The sequence below is a fragment of the Pezoporus flaviventris genome, unplaced genomic scaffold (assembly GCF_033815535.1).
Source record: "Pezoporus flaviventris isolate CSIRO_AGI_PZ_B2104156 unplaced genomic scaffold, CSIRO_AGI_Pfla_v1 ptg000045l, whole genome shotgun sequence".
Lineage (NCBI taxonomy): Eukaryota > Metazoa > Chordata > Aves > Psittaciformes > Psittacidae > Pezoporus > Pezoporus flaviventris.
Window position 1 is genome coordinate 21,213,941 of NW_026892593.1, and position 20,146 is coordinate 21,234,086.

The following is a 20,146-nucleotide window of genomic DNA, read 5'->3' on the forward strand; positions in this document are numbered from 1 at the left end:
AGAGATTCTTGTTAAACGTGTATTCAAATGCCACTAAAATTGTAAAACCAAATTATCTTATGAAGAAAGTTACAAGGGAACATCTTAACTGATAAATGCATGAAGTATATTTAATAATTTTTAAAAGTTGAAGTAACATTCACCTCTGAAAATTAGTTACCTACATCTGAAGCATTTAGCAAATTAGCAGATTACATTTAGGAAAGACAGTTTTTAGTTTCTGTGTTACCTTTAGAAGTTTCACTTACATAGTTATGCAGTAGCTACATCAGTCTGATTATGGAGGACAGACAGTTTCATAAAACACTACAGATGAATGATGGCATTCCTCAAAGCTATTATTCTTCAAAGTGTAGAAAATATAGAATCATAGAATCATTTAGATTGGAAAAGACCTTTACGGTCATCAAGTCCGACAGTTAACCTAGCACTGTCAAGGGCACCAATAAACCATGTTCCTAAGCACCACATCTACATGTCTTTTAAATACCTTCAGAGATGGTGACCCAACCACTTAACTGGGAAGCCTGTTCTAATGCCTGACACTCTTTTTGGTGAAGAAATTTTTCCTAATACCCAATCTAAACCTCCTCTGGTGCAACTTGAAGCCATTTCATCTTGTCTTCTCACTTGTTACTTGGGAGAAGAGGCCTACCCCCACCTTGCTACAATCTTCTTTCAAGTAGTTGTAGAAAGCAGTAAGGTCCCCCTGAGCCTCCTTTCCTCCAGGCTAAACAATCCCAGTTTCCTCAGACCCTGCACCAGCTTTGCTGCCCGTTTCTGGGCCCCCTCCAGCACCTCCATGCCTTTAAGGAGTGAGGGGCCCAAAAATGAACACAGGATTGAAGAAGTGGCCTCATCAGTGCCAAGTACAGGAGTATGATCACTGCCCTTAGCGATAGTTGGCCGCACTATTTCTGAGACAGGCCAGGATGTTGTTGGCTTTCTTGGCCACCAGGGCACAAGCTGGCTCATGTTCAGCTGCTGTCAACCAACACCCTGCTGGTTGGTTGACAGGGCAACTGTTACAATTCTGTTGAAACAGTTCTTCATCTGTTTTCAGCTTTAGTCTGAGGACAATGCTGATAACACACTGATGTTTTAGTTATTGCTAAGTAATGCTTACCCTGATCAAGGATTTTTCAGTCTCTCATGCTCTGCCAGTGAGGAGGGACATGGGAAGCTGGGAAGAAGCAGAGACCGGACATCTGACCCAAACTAGCCAAAGGGGTATTCCATACTACAGTACGTCATGCCCAGTACATAAACTGGGGGGAGCTATCCGGAAGCTACCAGATCGCTGCTTGGGTTGATCTGGGTATCAGTCAGTGGGTGGTGAGCAGTTGTATTGCGCATCACTTGTTTTATTGTTGTTTTTTTTTCCCTTCCCTTTTTAGTTCTATATTCTCTCCCCTTGTTATTTCCGTTATCATTATTGTTATTAGTGGTGGCAGTAATAGTTCTGTATTATACTTTAGTTATTGGACTGTTCTTATCTCAACCCATGGGGTTTACAGGCTTTTGATTTTCCTTCCCATCTCACTGCAAGCCAGGGGGAAGAAGGGGAGGAGTGAGCAAGCGGTTGCATGATTCTGAGTTGCTGGCTGGGTTTAAACCACGACACACACCCAGGTCCTTTTCCACTCAGCAGTTTTCCAGCCATGCTTCCCCAGGCATTCTTCACTGCATGGGGTTGTTGTGACCCAAGTGTAGGACCCAGCACTCTGCCTTGCTGAACCGCATACAGTTGGCCTCAACCCACTGATTCAGCCTGTTCAGATCCCTCTGCAGAGCCTTCCTATCCTCCAGCAGATCAACACTCCCAGCCAACTTGGTGTTGTCTGCAAACTTACTGAAGATACACTCAATACCCTCATCCAGATCATCAGTGAAGATATTAAACAGAACTGCTGAGCCCTGGGAAACACCACTTGTCACCAGCCACCAACTGGATTAAACTCCTTTCACCACAACACTTTGGGCTCAGCCATCCAGCCAGTTTTTTACCCAGCAAAGAGTACTCCCGCCCAGTCTATGTGCAGCTAGTTTCTCCAAGAGAATATTGACTATGAGGTGAGACTGACAGAACTGTAGTTCCCCAGACCCTCCTTCTGGCCCACCTTTTAGGTGAGTGTCACATTTTTCAGCCAACTGGGACCTCCCTGTTTAGCCAGGACTGCTGATAAATGATTAAAAATGGCTCAGTGAGCACTTCTGCCAGCTGCCTCAATGCCCTTCAGCAGATCCCATCTAGCCCCATAGACTTGTGCGTGTCTAAGTGGTGTAGCAGGTTGCTAAACGTTTCCCCTTGGATTATTTGGCTTCATTCTGCCCACCATCCCTATCTTCTAGCTCAGTGTAATTTCCTTTGCACTAGTTTTTTTCTCTGAAGATTAAAAATCATCACAATTTATGCAGAAAAGAAATAGGCAAATTTCAGGGTTCTCATTTTGGCACAGTGAAGGCCCTATAGCATTTTGACTACATTACAATGTTTATTCAACTGCATCCCATTTGTGCTGTGCTTCAGGAAAACTAAACTGCCCTTCAAGCCCTAAGGACAAAGCTGTTTACAGACAACTAGAAGCCATTGTACTTTAGCACTGATGGCTAAAACAGCTCAAATAGGGTACAAGTCTTCCACGATGTTGTATAAAATTCTGTGAGAGGGAACAGCGGTTTACATGGATGGATTCTGACATAAGGACACATGAATGGGTATCAGGGAATATGTATCACAAAGAAAGCAGTGCTCTGTGAGACATGGGGAAAGGAATGTAGAGCAAGGGAGAAAAAAAGAAAATATAAACAACTTTTTTAAACTAACTGAACACTTGGTTCAATGAAACAAGAATTTTGCAGCTTATTCCAATTCCCACAAAAATAAAGAGTTATATTGCCTGTTCTGGGTATGCTGCCGCATTGTGGTAACCAGTGTTAGTATGTCTATTGTCTTTGAGAAAGATGTATCTGAAATTACTTTCATGATATTTTGCATGGGCAAAGTACTCTGCGAAATAACATGAGGAGAGTAAGTTAGCACATGTTCAAAAATACAGTGTTAGCTTACAGTTACACATCTGAGTTTCAGTGAGATTTTGAAAAGAATATTGGAGGGAAATAAGTAGCAGTAGCCACTGTCATTTGAGTAGCAGTTAGTTTGTTCACAATATGCAGTTTAAAGTCTGGAAATTCCAATGCTTCAGACTTCTAATGCCTTTTCCAAAAAAAAAAAAAAAAGTTATTATGGCAGATGATGTTGAAAGCACTGATTTTAAAGAAATTTTAAGGGTTCAAGTGCGCATCTTTATTCTTCTTTGTGTATTTGATTAGAATTCATAGTTTTGTTCATAGAAATGCCTTCAATTTTTCAAATAACCTGCCTAACAAGGTAGTATGAGGTGCAGCTACTGTGAAACAACCAACTGGATCTTGTCTGAGCAGTTTGATAAATTTTATGATCTTCTCTAACATTTTCTTCTCTAAACTGTGTTAAAGGCTTTGTTTAGGTTATTAATTCCTTGTAAAGGCTTTTACTGTGCTTGAGACAAGGATTTGTTTCTAATATCTACTAGGGTGGTATTTTAGACATGTTTTTATGCATCAGTATATGGATATCTGGGGTTCACTACTATTTGCCTCTTGCCTCACTGGTTGCTGACATCTCTCCCACCTTTAGGGCCAGAACTGGATGACTATAGCCATTTCCAGTATAACCTTAGGCATCTAACCATGGTGTTATGTTAAGTCTGGCAGTGATACTCCAGGTCACTTCTCTGTAACCAAACCCATCTAATCATAGCAATCGCAGGTAGACTAATCTGAAACATAGAGTGGTGACGCATTCTCGTGACTCATTCTCTCCACCACCCCCTAAGACTACAGTTCAAAATGTGGCACATCTCAGTCAGGAGACGCCCTGGACCTAGCAGACTGTGTATGTATTAGCCAGATTGTTTGGTACCACTCCACCAGACTTTCCTTTAAAGGCAGGTCTTGCAGTGGCTTATGTAGAGCAAAGCAAGTCCCGTGAGAGCCAGGCTGGATTTCCTTGCTGCCAGCAGAGCTCACATTTGAGAGTGAGCCAACAGCCTAGGCTGGCTGCACACCATGGAAGAGCAACAGAATATGTTTAGAAATAAATGTTCAAGCCTCAGCGCTTTTCACCAGCAAAGCACAGCTTTGGTCTGGCTAAAATGTTTACCAAGCTTGTGTTGACTACTGAATGGTTTTAGCAGAGCAAAACAGTTGAAGTAATCACAAAAACATCATTTTGCTCTGGCTTTTAATTAACATTTTAATTTAAAATTTCAGTGATGCAAACTTTATTTTAAAGTTATTCATAAATATTTTGTAAAAGTATAACATGAAAATTATCGCATTCATGCTAAAAGACATGATTTGATTTGAAACAACATTCTTTTCTTGATCATACAAATATATGTATATGCAGTGGAGATGGTTGCAAAACAAGGGAGCTGCTCCTAAAAATGAGAAACAAAAATTACAACCCATAAGGAAATGCGGTTCCAGCACCTTGTGCATTTATGATTGAGATAATGTGTCTGCTTCATGACATGAACTTCCTGTCTGAATTACTTTTTCCATAAGACACCACTGCCTCATCATGGTGAATTGCAGTGACAAATCATACAAGTCCCTATTAGTCACTTCTCATATTTGTATCTGAATTAGTGTTAATAGAATATGTTTATTCTACTAAGGTGAATTATATTTTTTCCCCCGAGAATAATTAGTAAATTTATACATAACTTCTCAAGAAGTATTTTTTTTTAAAAAAAAAAAAAACAAAACTATTGGCAATTTAGAATTATTTTTTTAAATTAAGAAAGAAACAGAGAAGTCCACCTTTCTGATATACTGAGGACTTTTACTCTTCTCATACTGCCCTACCAGTGAACAGGCTGGAATGCACAAGGAGATGGAAGCCTGCTGCTCAGGGACTAGCTGTGTATCAGTCAGCCACTAGTGAGCAATTCCTTTGTGCAACACTTGTTTTGTATAATCTTTTATCATCACTATTATTATTTTCCCTTCCTTTTCTGTCCTATTAAGCTGTCTTTATCTCAACCCATGAGTTTTACTTTTTTTCTATTCTCTCCCTATCCCCTGTGGGGGGGACTGAGCAAATGGCTGTGTGGTGTTTAGTTGCCTGCCACGTTAAACCACAACAATTAGAGAGGTCCTTAAATTGGCACATAAGGAATTAACACAGCAGTGTTACATCTTCTTGATAAGCATATTTTTTGGTCATATAAGTAAGCCTTTTTAGCCCCAAGGATGAATTCTACATCATTTCCTTCAGTGTAACTTCTCTTCATATTTATTTCTTGGGGTTTCCTTTTTTTGTGGGAATCTCATTCCTTCTGGAACATCGCTTATTCAGAAGGTATCTATTGCCACCCAGGTGCTATGAGAATACCCACAAATACAGCCAGGAATTGTAACACTATGGCCTGTGCTTTGTTAATATCTCTCCACCTTTTTCTCAATTTATTTCCCACACAAAGCATCTGATGTTCAAGCCTTCCTGATCATTTCCTGAAAGTCCACTGTTGTCCTTCTTTTTGCACAGAGCCTTGGCCCAGCATGCCATTGGTTGGTACATCATGTTTTCTGTCACCTGCAGAATTATCACTGTAGCTTTTACTTACAAGCATTGGTACTTTTTCCTCTTTTCAGATAATAATATCTGCATTTGCATCATGCTGTTCTCCTCATGCATATGGAATATGTCACTGTATTTCAGTGAATCATTTGTAACTGTTAAGCAGAGCTCATAGTTGGGGAAAAAAAAGAAAACTTTCATTTTCTGATGTTGTTAAATGGGAACATCTGTATAAGGAGCCACCTTGAATTCTAGTATTCATTTCAAATATCATATTTGTGCATAACAATACAGGCACTAAAAGAAATATTTCTGCTAAAGAGTTTGTTTCTGGTGTTGAGGTGTTTTATAAATTTGGGTTGCAGTTTTGACTTCATACAGTAATTAATTATCTTCACTAATTATTTAGTGGAGACTTCATATCCTAAGTCTTCACTAAAAAACATTCTGAAAATCTTTCTTAGTGGAAATTCATTAACTCAACAATGCAGAAAATCCTATCAGGGCTTCTATGTCCTACTCACATTTAACTGGAATATACTAAATTTTAAAGGAGAAGAGGCATAAAGCAACTTTGATGCATCTGTGACTGTAAAAGTAATATTGGGCTATCTCTCTTTTCATTACTGTATGAAGCATGAAAGGTACAGTAGTATCACAATATCATATTCTGGAGTTGTTCATAGCAACAACTTCAGAATCATTTTAATTATTAAAAATTATGTCAGCATACATGTAAACTGAAAGTGCTTTAGTTTGTAAGAAATTGAGCTTCTAGTTTATTACTTTGTTTTCTTGTTAGGAGGGAAGCTCTTAAAGCTGCTTGCAGTGTTAATTGCACATTTCTTTCCTGTCTTGCAGAGAATGCCATAAAATCACTGATGTGTTTGTTCTCATTTCCAAAAGCTAATATAAGGGAAAAAACCTACTTAGCATGGAGCCAATCCTGCTTACTGTAAAACACTTTTATTTTTAAACTGTTATGATAAACACTTTTTGCATAAGAACAAAGAAATAAGGGGAAGCTAAGGAAGAAAACAAAATCCATTTAAATCCTATGATGAAAAAAAAAAAAACAACATAATTTTTATTAAATACCAGCTCTCAGAAATCTATAAGGGAACATAAGTTTTGAACTACCTCTTAGTACTGAGGTAGCGCAAAGAGATTGTTAGTTCCACTTGATCGAAACAGGTAACACATTGACCGTAATGACCAGTATACAGTTGTAAGACTTAAAATAGGCTAAAAATTACAAAATTATTTACCTTTGTTCAGCAGGAACTGGGGAAAAAGGTAATCTGTTAGCTACATCATACCTAACTCATAATGCAATAAATGAAATTTATTTCCTTATTAGAGGAATATAAGTGGAATGTATAGTGGATATACATTATAGTGGATATGTATATTATATATTATATATTTTAAATACATAGATGTCCTGGGTTCAGCAGCAGCAGTAGTCTAATACTGATAGAGCAGTTAAACATGCAACCTTAGCAAAAAAACAACAAAAACAAACCATCCACAAAAAAAAAAAGAACAACAGCAAAAGCAAACTTTTTGCTATTTATGCCTATAAAGAGGCATTAAGATTTAGTTCTCAGGTATAGCAGTGCTGTAGACACAGAAACATTATCATTGTCCTGGGTTCAGCAGCAGCAGTCATTTTTCTCCTTCTTACAGCTGGTGTAGTGCTGTGCTTTTTACTTTTGACCTGGGAACAGTGCTGATAACACCAATGTATTTAGTTGTTGCACAGTAATGTTTTCTCTGACCAAGGACTTTGTGAGTCTCATGCTCTGCCAGGGAGGAGGGGAAGCCAGGAGGAAACAGAAACAGGACACCTGATCCAAACTAAACAAAGAGGTATTCCATACCACAGCATGTCATGCCCAGGATGTAAACTGGGAGGAGATAGCTGGAAGGGCTATATCACTGCTCGGGTCGGGCTGAGTAGCGGTGGGTGGGTGGTGTTATTTCCCTTATCATTATTATTATTGGTGGTAGCAGTAGTGGGTTTGTGTTACACCTTAGTTACTGGACTGTTATCTCAACCCGTGAGAGTTACATTCTTTTGATTCTCCTCTCTATCCATCCGAGAGCCGGGGGGAGGAAGGGGTGGAGTGAGCAAGCGACTACATGGTTCTGAGTTACTGACTGGACTTAAACCACAACAATAGTGGATATATATTCCTTATATAGTGGAATATAAAGAAATAATAATTTCCTTATTATTGTAAATCTTCCACGCTTACAATATTGAAAAGCAGCATGTATGTTTGGTGAAGCTCAAGGTTAGTAAAATCAAATATCTGCTGAAAGGACCTTTTCTTGCAGTCATTTGCCTTAGAGCTTCAAGCTACTGAGTTCCTGCATCTGGGAAATATCACTACTGTAATTGTGCGGTCTAGTTATGCCTGGTGTGGGACTAACCCTGTAAACAAGGAGCATAAGTAGTTTTGACACACAGGTTCCTTTGATAGCCTTTTTATAATCCATATACAGAGTCACAAACCATTGCTGGCTTTTTTTACCTCTAGGTGAGATAGGAGCAAATTCATAACCTTGGCCTGACTATTCTTTTCATTCTCATGTAGCCTTTGTCAGAGTATTTAAGCACTTTTATGTAGAGAATTAAATCATGTAACAAGTATCTGGTTTGCAGGAGCTGTTTTCTCCTTCATCTTCTCTTGCAGACTGACTTATTACAGAAGAGTGGGCTTTCGTTTGGTTCTGTTTTAACGCTTTGTTCGTTTGGTTCTGTTTTAATACTCCTCCTATGTATTTATCAGAGAGGAAACAAGATCAAAGGAACACAGGCTGGGCATTCATTCTGCAGCCTTAAATCAACCCTGAGGATGTTCTGCCTGTATCATTGTGGTGGGTTGACCTTCTCTGGCTGACAGGTGACCACCACAGCTGCTCTATTACCTCCCTTCATCTCTGAGACAGCAGGAGAAAATACAACAAAAAGTCCATGGGGCAAGATAAGTACTGGAAAATCACTCACCAGTTACTGTCATGGGTGAAACAGACTTGAGTTGTGGAAAATTAATTTAATTTACTGCCAATTAATCAAGGTAGGTTAATGAGAAATAAGAGCAAGTCTAAAGTACACCTTCCCCCACACCTCCTCCTTCCTAGGACCAACTTCACTCCCATCTCCTCTTTCTCCTCCCCTTTCTAAGTAGTGCAAGGGGAAGGGAAATGGGGTTGCAGTAGTTCATAATGCTTTATCTCTGCCTCTCCCTCCTCCTCACACTCTTCCCCTGCTCCAGCATGGATTCACTCTCATGGGAGACAGTCTTCTGTCTTCACAAACTTCTCCGATGTGAGCTCTTCCCACAGACTACAATTCTTCATGAACTGCTCCAGCATGGGTCTATTCCAAGCAGAACAATCCTTCAGGGAAGGACTGCTTCAGTGCGGATTCCCCACAGGGTCACAGACCCTGCCAGAAAACTTGCTCAAGCATGGGCTTTCCATGGGCTGCAACTCTATTCAAGGCACATCCCCCTGCTCCATTGTGGGTCCTCCACAGGCTGCAGGTGGATATCTGCTTCACCATGGACTTCCATGGGCTGCAGGGGCACAAACTGCCTCATCATGGTCTGATTCATGGGCTTCAGGGGAATTTGCTCCAGTGCCTGAAGCATCTCTTCCACCTCCTTTTTCACTGAACTTGGGGTCTGCATAGTTGTTTCTCTCACATTTTCTCCCCTCTCTCTCAACTGTTGTTATGTAGTGATTTTTACCCTTTCTTACAGATGTTATCACAGAGGCACTATCAGCATTGCTGATTTTGGCCATCTTTGGCCAGCAGCAGATCCATCTTGAATCTGGCTGCAGCTGGCTCTGTCCAGCATGAGAGTAGCTTCTGGTGTCTTCTCACAGAAGCCAACCTCGCAGAGCCCCTTCTAGCAAAACCTTGCCATGTAAAACCAACCCAACACAATCATCAACAAGCATCTCCCTCCATGTACAGTTATTCTTTGCCATACTTCCTCCAGAAGCTGTACCTGCTCCTTTGAGTATCCCAACCAATCCTGCATATATGGATGCAATTTGCTGTTGGGTGCCCTACTACTGATTTTGTTGTTATTTGAAATCTCCTTATACTGAAAACCCATTAATACAATACAGTTGAGAAATGACAAATCAATGATAACTAAACAAGACACTGTTCACCATACTGGAATGCAATTTCTTAGTGAAATAGATATGATTTCTTCAAAAGGTTGAAATATTCCTTCGCATCTTACAGCAAAAAACCACCGGAAAAAAAAAAAAACACAACAAACAAAAAACAAAACAAAACAAAATTAAAAAAAAACAACACCAAAAAAATTTACACCTTTTCACATCTTTTAAAAAGCAGACTGAATGGACTTGGCTCTAGCCTCCGCTCCCCTTGTCTTTCCTTTTAATTCCTCTTTCTAAAATTTTTTTATTATTTGCATTGCATATTTGCTGAAGTATTCCTATCTGCTTCCCTCAGTTTCTGCTTATCCATGGTGAAACTTTCCCTGGCTACCTCAAAATGGTTTTATGATATTACATAATGACATAAAAATACCCCATAATTCTCAACAGTTCACTCCAGATGCTGATCCCTCTAAAAGTGGCTCCCCAACAGGCTATGAACTGCATCAAGATGGAAAAATGTGCACCATATGGACTGTTGCCTCTGAGCAGGAAACAGACAGACTAACCTGTCTTCTTAGTTTCTCCGCTTTCTCTTTTCCAACTGCTACACCTTCTTAGGGTTATCTTAGTATTTTGCTGTTTCTTTTCAGAGCAGTGTAGCCTAGTGTTATTTAAAGCAACTCAGCAATTTTCTGACTCTTAATTTTTATTTATTTTTTTTTCTCCTAAACAACTGGAGCCTACATTTTTTTTCTGATTTTTCCTCTGTTACCTCCAACTCAGTCTTTGTGTATAAATTGTTTTCTCACTTACTGTTCACCTCCTTCCCCTTTTTATGAGATCCCTATGCCTTAAAGTTATTTTCTTCACATTGCGTAGTAGATTTTGTCCCTTTCACATCATCATTTTAATGAAAAATTTATTAAGCGGAAGAATATAGGCCACTTCTGTTGCAACTCCAAAAAGGATCTAGATATTGAACTGCACTGACATCAAAAAACAGATTTTGGTCAAAAGAGTACTATTTTGTGTCTGAAGAAATGCTAAGAATATTAAGAGACAAGAATAAAAATTCAACTTAAAAAAGCCTGTGTTACTGAATAAACCTGAGGCGTTGCACATGAACAGATGAACACGGGTTACACAATGCACTGTGAAAAAGGAGTTCTTGTATACTGTGAAAACAAACCAGACTCTGAAGCTTGCTGCGTCTGAATGCAATCCTGATATCAAACAGCCACTCACATGCCAGGTACATATAGAACTACAGCTCTTCTATGGAAACTGTTTGAAAATGGTACTTTCTTCTTCCTCAGGTCTGTTCCTTCTGTATCTTCAGTGTTACACCTGCACGATCCAGAGAAAAGCTAAGTTTACTGCTGTTAGACTTTGAAATCAAAACACAGTAAAGAGGAGCTGAATTAGATTCTACATGCTCAGGAATCAAAAAAAAAAGCTGGTATTTAATGTCCCAGGTAGTTACAGATAAATTAATTAATAGGTTTCACCAATCGTTATTGTTTCAGAATTTAAAATTAATGAGACTATGCCTGAAGACATTTATTGGTCAGTAGAACTGTTATTACAGTTTATAATAAATGAAAAAAAAGATAACCAGGGAAGTTTGTAGGCAATTAAAAAATCTTAAGCACATCTACTGAAGACTTATTGTATACCAGCAAAGACAGGACCCAGCATTTTGTCCTTTGCAGCCTTTTTTTTCCAACATGAATCTTCCCTTCAAAGAGAAAACAGTGACATGAATGTACCACTGACCTAGTTATTAACCTACTGCACTTGTTCTACAAGAACAGCTGCTGCTCATCTCAGAAAACAGCAAACCGGCACCACTTTAATACCTTTGCAATGAATGTCTTTCAGCTTCATTCTGAGAATTTTGTGTGAAATAGAAAATATGGTCTAATTAATCCAAAGTTCTTTGTCTCTATAAATATGCAGTTGGCAACTTTCTTACAGCATAATAGCATAGTTTACTATACATTGTCTGCTACTTGTCAAAAGAACAGACAATGTATAAACACTGAAAATAAAATTGCATGTGTCATATCTGAGAGAAAATATGTTGCTGTTCAAAATTGAATGAACACTTTATAAAAACATAGTGTTCTGCCCCAGCAAGTTCAGTTACTCAAACTCCATTTTGCTACGTTATGCTGGGACAAAGATTTATGTCTTCATTAGAATAAAATAGAAATACCTTAGACTACATTGTTTTTAAACTAGAAAAATCAGTAAAGTACCATATTACCAAGGTCAATGTTGTATAGTACCAGCAGACACAAACCCATTGATAAGCATTTCTGAAAGACTGCCACAGTTTTAAGCTCTATTTCAATGGATGATTGAATTTTCCTCTTCCCTATGACACAGCAGGGACACTCCAGTTCCAGTAACAGGTTAATTCTGACCCAGTGACTCCTCTTGTTTTCTATCCCTGTCAAGCCAAAAATGTGCTTTGTTCTCAAGAGCAAATTACAATTTATTTAATTCTCTGTATAAACCCTAAATGTGTCTGCATATTGAAGAAACAAACATAAGCCTACTAAACAATAAAAATCTTGTGGGAAAAGAGAGTATTGTCTCTAGCATGCTTCCCAATGTGGAAACACCCTTGAAAGAGGAAAGCTATTGCAGATTGCTTCATTTCAATGAATTTCAGCTATTTGAAATATAGATGCCTATTTTTGAATTAATTGTTCTATGTTTTCTTTATAGCTCGCAAAGACCTATAGGCAATTCTAGGGTATTATTGATATTAGATGTCAACAATAGGATTAGATGAATTGCACCCCAGGGCTCACTATTACTCTTTGCTGACTCTGAAAGGAACCTGAGGCGACTAGCTAGGCAATAGAGATCTGCACTATATATTTACAACGTAACTGAAATTAATCTCAGTTTTGTCATAAAAATTATAACTTGTATTTCAGACAGGGGTCTAAATGTCTATTTCTGTTTGCATTGACTTAGACTATGTAATGATTTGCTGCATCATCAACATCATCATCTGAAACTACTCAAGAACAAACAATCCACACAGAGCAGAGAGCTGCCATTATTATTATTTAGACCAGGACAGGTAACCCACAAAAGAAGCAGCTGTAACGGATTTATCTCAGGAGACATAGCTCAAATCAATCTTACCTACAAGTCCTTCAGCAGGTGTGCTTTAATCCGAGTCTTTCAGTCTGAAGATTTTCCCCAAATCACTGTCAGCTGTAACAGGGTATATTACAGATTTTTGTCCTCCCGTCATCTTTGACATGAAGGGTACTATGTGTTGAAAAATTAAACAACTAAATGTATGTTTCTGCATACAGGTATCTACATGTATCATAAGTGTGTAAGCTCCCCTTACAGTTGATGCTGGCAGTGGTTTCTGAAGAACAATTCAGCTGGTCAGCCCCAGAAGTTCAATTCAGTTGTCTAAAGGCAAGCATTTAGTGTTATTTGACATATCACAGAGCAGATGAGAAATTCTCTAAGGTCTGGCAAATAGATGTCATCCTTTCCAGAGAATCTGCCGAAGCCAGGCAAAAAGCCATATGATGTCTCAAATAGTGAAAGCAATCTGCATTGAGACAACTCAATAAAGCTCTTTACCAAGATCTCCACTGACACACAGAAATTTATACGTTGGTGTCTAAATCTAACACTGAATGACTTCAAGTGGAACCCAATCTCTAGTGCTGCTCTAGAGGATGTCTAAACATAGCAAAAAATTTTGATCTCTTGATCTCTATTTGAACTCCCTTCTACAGTGTCATCTATGACTTTCCAATATTTTATAGACATATGCAGTACCACTGAAGCATACAAAATGTAGAAGCAAGGACAGCCAGCCTGAGAGGAAAGCAAAGAAATTGTCCAAGCTGCCAGGGATCAGGTTAGAAAAGTTAAAGTCCTGATAGAATTAAATCTGGCCAGGGACATCAAGGGCAACAAGAAAAGCTTCTATATAGATACATCGATAATAGAAGGAAGACTAGAAAAATTGTGGGCCTTCCTTCCCAAAAGGAAATGGGAGATCTGGTTACCCAGCATACAGAAAAACCCAAGGTACTCAAGGACTTTTTTGCCTCAGTCTTCACCTGCAAGTACTCCAGCAATCGGAGCAATCCCAGACACAGCTACAGGTTGGGCAAAGAAGAGATTCAGAGCAGCCCTGTGGAGAAGGACTTGGGGGTGTTGGTTGATGAGAAAATGAACATGAGCTGGCTTCAGTGTGTGCTTGCAGCCCAGAAAGCCAACTGTATCCTGGGCTGCATCAAAAGGAGCGTGACCAGCAGGTCCAAGCAGGTGATCCTGCCCCTCTACTCTGCTCTCATGAGACCTCACTTGGAGTATTGTGTGCAGTTCTGGTGTCCTCAACATAAGAAGGACATGGAACTGTTGGAACAAGTCCAGAGGAGGCCCACAAGGATGATCAGGGGGCTGGAGCACCTCCTGTATGAAGACAAGCTGAGAAAGTTGGGGCTGTTCAGCCTGGAGAAGAGAAGGCTGCATGGAGACCTCATAGCAGCCTTCCAGTATCTGAAGGGGGTTATAAGGATGCTGGAGAGGGACTCTTCATTAGGGACTGTAGTGACAGGACAAGGGGTAATGGGTTCAAACTTAAACAGGGGAAGTTTAGATTGGATATAAGGAGGACATTTTTTCCTGTTAGGGTGGTGAGGCACTAAAATGGGTTGCCCAGGGAAGTTGTGAATGCTCCATCCCTGGTGGTATTCAAGGCCAGGTTGAATGAAGCCTTGGGTGGCATGGTTTAGTGCGAGGTGTCCCTGTCCATGGCAGGGGGGTTGGAACTAGATGATCTTAAGGTCCTTTCCAACCCTAACTATTCTATGATTCTAAGTCACAAAACATAAAGGCAGGGACTGAAAAATGAATACCTGCTGTAGGTTCAAGACCATCTAAAGAACCTGAAGGTGCACAAGCCTGTGGAACATGACAAGAGACATCCATGGGTCCAGAAGGAACTGGTGGATGAAGTGGCTAAGATATTATCCATCATATTTTAGAAATCATGGCAGTCCAGTGAAGTTCCCACTGACTGGAAAAAGGGAAATATAACTGTAATTTTTAAAAAGGGAAGAAAGGAAGATCTGGGGAGCTACAGCGTGGTCAGTCTCACGTCAGTGCCTGGCAAGATCATGAAGAAGATCCTTCTGGAAAGTGTGGTGAGGCACACGGAAAGTAAGGTGATTGATGATAGCCAGAATTGCTCCACTAAGGGCAAATCGCTCCTGACAAATGTGGTGGCATATGACAGGGTTACATTAGTGGATAAGTGAAGAGTGACTGACATCATTAACCCAGACTTGTACAAAGCATTTGACACTGTTCTGCATGACACCCTTGTCTCTGAACTGGAGAGGCATGGATTTGATGCATGGACCATTCAGTGAATAAAGAATTGGCTGAAAGTTTTGAAAAAAATTGAGTTGAGGTAAATGGCTTGATGTCCAAGTGGAGACCAGCGGCGAGTGGTATTCTTCAGTGGTCAGTACTGGGACCAGAGTTGTTTAATACCTTTGTCAGCAACAGGAGAGTGGGATTGAGTGCACCCTCAGCAAGTCTGCCAATTACTCCAAGCTGTGTGGTGCAGTCAACATGCTAGAGGTAAGGGATGTCATCCAGAGGGACCTTGCCACTTTCGAAAGATGGGCTCATATCTCATCAAGGCTAAGTGCAGGTTCTACATGTGGGTCAGGGCAATCCCAAGCACAAATACAGTCTGTGCAAATAACTGATTAAGAGCAGGCCCGAGGAGAAAGAACTGGGGGTGTTGGTTGAAAGAAGATCAACATGACCCAGCAGTGTGAGTCTGTTGCCCAGAAAGTCAACCATATACTGGGCTGCATCAAAAGAAATGTGACCAGCAGGTCAAAGGAGATGATTCTCCTCCTCTGAATCATGAGACCCTACCTGGAGTACTGCATCCAGCTCTGGGGCCTCAAACACAAGAGGTGCATGGACCTGCTGTAGCAAGTCCAGAGGAGGCCACAAAGTTGCTCTGAGTGCTGGAGCACCTCTCCTGTGAAGACAAGCTGAAAGACTTGCAACCTGGTCTAGTGGCAGGTGTCCCTGTCCACGGCAGGGTATCTGGGACTAGATAATCTTTAAGGTCCTTTCCAACCAAAACCACTCTATGACTCTATGTTCTGCACAGCTTCCCCAAACACTCTGAACTTAGTTAAATGGTGTATTAAATGAGGACAGGTTATCCATAGTTAGTCCATTACTAAAATATTTCTCTCTGGTGGCAAGTAACAGTTTTCAGCAAAAGTATGCAATAGTAGTGGAAAAAAAAAATGGATTATAACTTAACCATCTGTAAATATAAGTTTTGAGGGAAGGTGAGAAGTTTTGAAACTTCTTCATGATTAATAATTAATTATAACATTATTATTACAAAACACTTCTGTTCCAGCAGCCCTACACTCAATTTGCTACTCAGTAACTAGGTCTGTGTACTAAGCACCCTGCAGCGTATAGTCTGAATTTAAAACCTCTAATGATTGGTATTCCTTGGACGAGGATTTTCTTGAGAATCCAGTGTCTTTGCAATTCTTTATGCATAAGAGCTAAAGTCTGCGTATCTGTGATGTCTTTTTTGAACACAGATGGTTTAGACAGTCATCCAAAGAAGGAATTTCATCTATTTAATTTTTGTCTTCTGCAGTAGCGATTCAATATCAGTACATATTGGATTAAAGAATCAGCATAACCATAAATATAGCTAACAGGATTACCAATAAAATCAAAATAAAGAATTGTGACAATACTTTAAGAAACCTGTAGAAAATTCAAGTTCCCACTGGCTGAATATCATATTAATAGAAAAAAGTATCTTACAAAAACCTAAAGGAGGAAAAACACACTGTGTTTGAAATAAGCCAGTTGCTATATTATTTTATAAAATGCGCTTTTATGTGCTACAAGCAGTATTCAAAATAATAATGTACAATTTTACATATGGAGCAGATTTCTCTGCAGTACACGTGAAGTCTTCTATATGTGAAATGGCTTCTATCTTGTCATGTACGAGACCATTCTAAGCATTGTTTACATATATTTTTCCACAGACTCAAAATATATTAAGATGAAGATTCATGAGCATGTTATGTTGGACTTGCTCACCACTTAAAGTCAGGCAGACACTTAAGGCAAGAGATTACTTCAGAGTACCCTATCAGCTGTTTTCAATACATCAGAGATGCAGACAACAGAGGATGAAATGGGATGAAGCAGATGACAGCTTCTTCTGAACCCTTTTCCCTCATGTGATGGCAAAGGCCACAAGTCTATCTATTCAACCTCTCCTTTCCTAAGCTCTCCATCCCATCTACACCCTTTCCTTTCCCTTCTGTGTTTCTAGGATGGCCTGGACATCTCACCTTCACTCTGGGTGGCTAATATAAATTCAAATTCCACAGTAATTTCATACACACAATATAATGATTTTTTAAGTTATACAGTCTTTAAAGAAATGTATGCCTTGGACCATTTTAACACAGGCTACCAATGGCAATTTATTTGAAGGGCAACATCTTTTTTACTGGAAGGCTTCTGTTCCCTTCGTTCACAGTACAAAGAGAAAATCCCATCTTTACACAGCATGATGAACAAGGTGTTGCTCATAATTCAGTATGTAACATGCTTCCTTCTGAGCCACAGTTGGAGCACTGCCTCAGCATAATTTTTTTAAAGGTCCCTTTTTCTTTACCGCAGCTCTCACCTTTCAAAATTAGTCCTACTGGTACCATTCTTTCCACAGCTGGGCTCACACTTTCCTCTCAAGCTGTCTGTGAATCTTTCATTCAGGTTGTTATTTATTTCTTAAGCAATTTCCTAACATTTCTTTGCCATATTCTTGATAACACATAGGAAAATAAAAATAAGCAACTGCTGGAGCCATAAGCAAGTAATTTAAAATTATTATCTATTTTCTGCATTCTCCATACTGTCATACTGCTGCACTCTGCCTGAACAGGCTTGCAAAATTTCCCAGTATGTGTAAATTATACCAAAGGTTATTATTAAGCTTCTGTCTTTCTTTGCTGTCTCATCATGAAGATTTCCTCTTCACAGAGGAATAAAACCTAACCACAAGGAATGGCAGAAGAATTAGAAAAGTGTCTGTCAGCAGACTTTTAACAGGTCATAAGCATGTCCAAACTTGACAAGTAACGTTTGTCCATGGCAAAAGAAGAAGGCTGCAGGTTCAAACAGTCACTGAAGTTCAGGTTTGGGATGGATTAAAAGGATTAGTTGTCAGTCTCTGTTCTCATGTTGGTAAACTCTTTCATAGTAAAGGCCACTCTGGAGATCAAAGGAAACATTCAAGTTAAGATGGTGACAGCCACTCCACAAAGGCAGAAAGTCAGAAATTATTATCTAAACCCTACTGCCTAAAATAAACGATTCCTCTGCAATAAAAAATGGCAATAAATGACATATTTCAGAATATTTTTCAGTCATCTAAGTCTAGATTCCTTTGACCAAGTTTTCAGTCATGTGTAAATGTGCACTGAAGAAATAAAACACTAAGCATGAGTGTTTAGCTGTACTTTCAATCACTGTTCCTGGTCATATTTATTATTCTGGCAGTTCTATGTCTACGTTCTTCCAAAGTCATAAGTTTGGACCAACATTTTGCCTTTTTTTTCCTCATGTGCCACAAAGAGTTCATATGTTGTTCTTGCACTCTATCAATGCACAGGTCTTTGAGTTGTCTTCCCCCTCTGTCATGCAATCTTGGTAGTACTGATTTAGCATTATCCCTTAAAAACAGAATGTACATGGCCCCTAGGACTTTCCCATGATCCTGTTCAGCTTTCCTTCACCTTGCTTACTCCTCCCCTTCTCTATTCTCATCTGTACAACTCATTTTGACTCTTCGCCTGCATTTCTCTTTTCCATTTTTTTTTTCATTCTGTTCTCTTCTATTCTTTTCTTGGTTCCTTTTTCTTCTTTTCTCCTTTTCCATCTGTCCTCCCTGTATCACCTTCATGCTTTCTCAAGACTCACTCTTCCTTTATCTCTCTTCTCACATCTTGCTCCCATTTTCAATGTCAGGGTCTTTCTTTCCCTTTTGTCTTGGCATTTAAAAAGCCCTAGAAGCGCTCCTCTTCAGCTCATCATTAACCTATGATTTCATTCATTTATTCTTAGTTGACTGGGATTTTTCATTGTCTTTCTTTCCAGAATGCTCCTGTAAATTAAAAGGCCAAGACTAGCCTATTTCTTTCTTGGCTAGAAAAAGGAACAGATTCAGATCATGCAGTCTTATTCCACTTACATCACCAACAAGCTCACAGGGCTCATGACTGGAATGTGATGTGAGCAGATGCAGCTGGCAGACCAGGATCAAAAATTTATATGAGTCCCAATGGAGTACTGGGTTGGGGTTGGCATGCTGACATATATATCTTGCCATAAGGAGAAATGTAACTCTAAATCCCCAGTGGTAAACATTAGGTGTCTGTCACTCTGGGAGAACAAAAGGGCTTTTACTTCCTCCTAGACAATTGTGTTACAGCCAAGACAATCATTTGACCTTTTTGAACAAGCCCTTTTGAGGACTTGTTCATGCAGTTAATCTTGTTGGTGTATAATTGAGTAGAAGGTTGTGAAAAGGCATTAGACTACACTAAAAATCCTGAGGATCAGTGCTTTAGATTTTTCATCCTTCTACCACTGTTCATTTTCATATTTCAGAAAGAAGATAAATATATTCCTTAGTAAGAACACAGGATAAAATAAGTTCATTGGGAAGGAAGTTTATTTACTAGCAGAGCCTCTCAGAGCAGATGTACATACTCTCATTGGATTCAATTGTACTATTTAACTTTTGAGTTTTAGCTTTTCTCTTCTGTGAACTACAGAAGGCAAGTTAACATACAAAAGAAACTCGCTGACTACATGACTGGCTCACTTTGATTTTCATTTATGGTAACTCATATTAGGTGTTGATTTCAGTGGCTTTCCAGTATGGAAACGGTGACTAGGTAAGTCTGGAAATGTCAGAGATTAAAATCTGAGTCTATAGTAAGGAGTCATGAAAACAACACTATAGTCTATCAGTAACCTAAGTATGGAGAAAACACCTAAATACTTCAGGTGAGGAATCAGTCAACTCTAGAATGTGACTTTTGACAGGACTGAACAAGGCTAGAAACCATCTCTATTTTGTCAGGGTACAGAGTTTTTGGAAATCCACCTTTTACAATTTTTCATCCAAAAAGAGAGACATACACCCAGTTACCTGGCCCCATTCAAACAGGAAAGGAACCAACTAAACGAATCCCCAGAGGTCCAAGGAATGACTGGAATAAGTGT

The 20,146-nt window shown here is 39.4% G+C and overlaps 1 long non-coding RNA gene across 1 annotated transcript in view; it reads right to left on the reverse strand.

Annotated features, from left to right (window-relative positions):
* The window catches only part of LOC133276629 (uncharacterized), a 146,428-nt gene that overhangs the window by 14,437 nt on the left and 111,845 nt on the right, over window positions 1-20,146 (reverse strand). The window contains exon 2 of the long non-coding RNA XR_009745935.1: window positions 11,027-11,128. This is a non-coding gene — a long non-coding RNA (uncharacterized LOC133276629). The remainder of the gene's footprint in view (window positions 1-11,026; window positions 11,129-20,146) is intronic.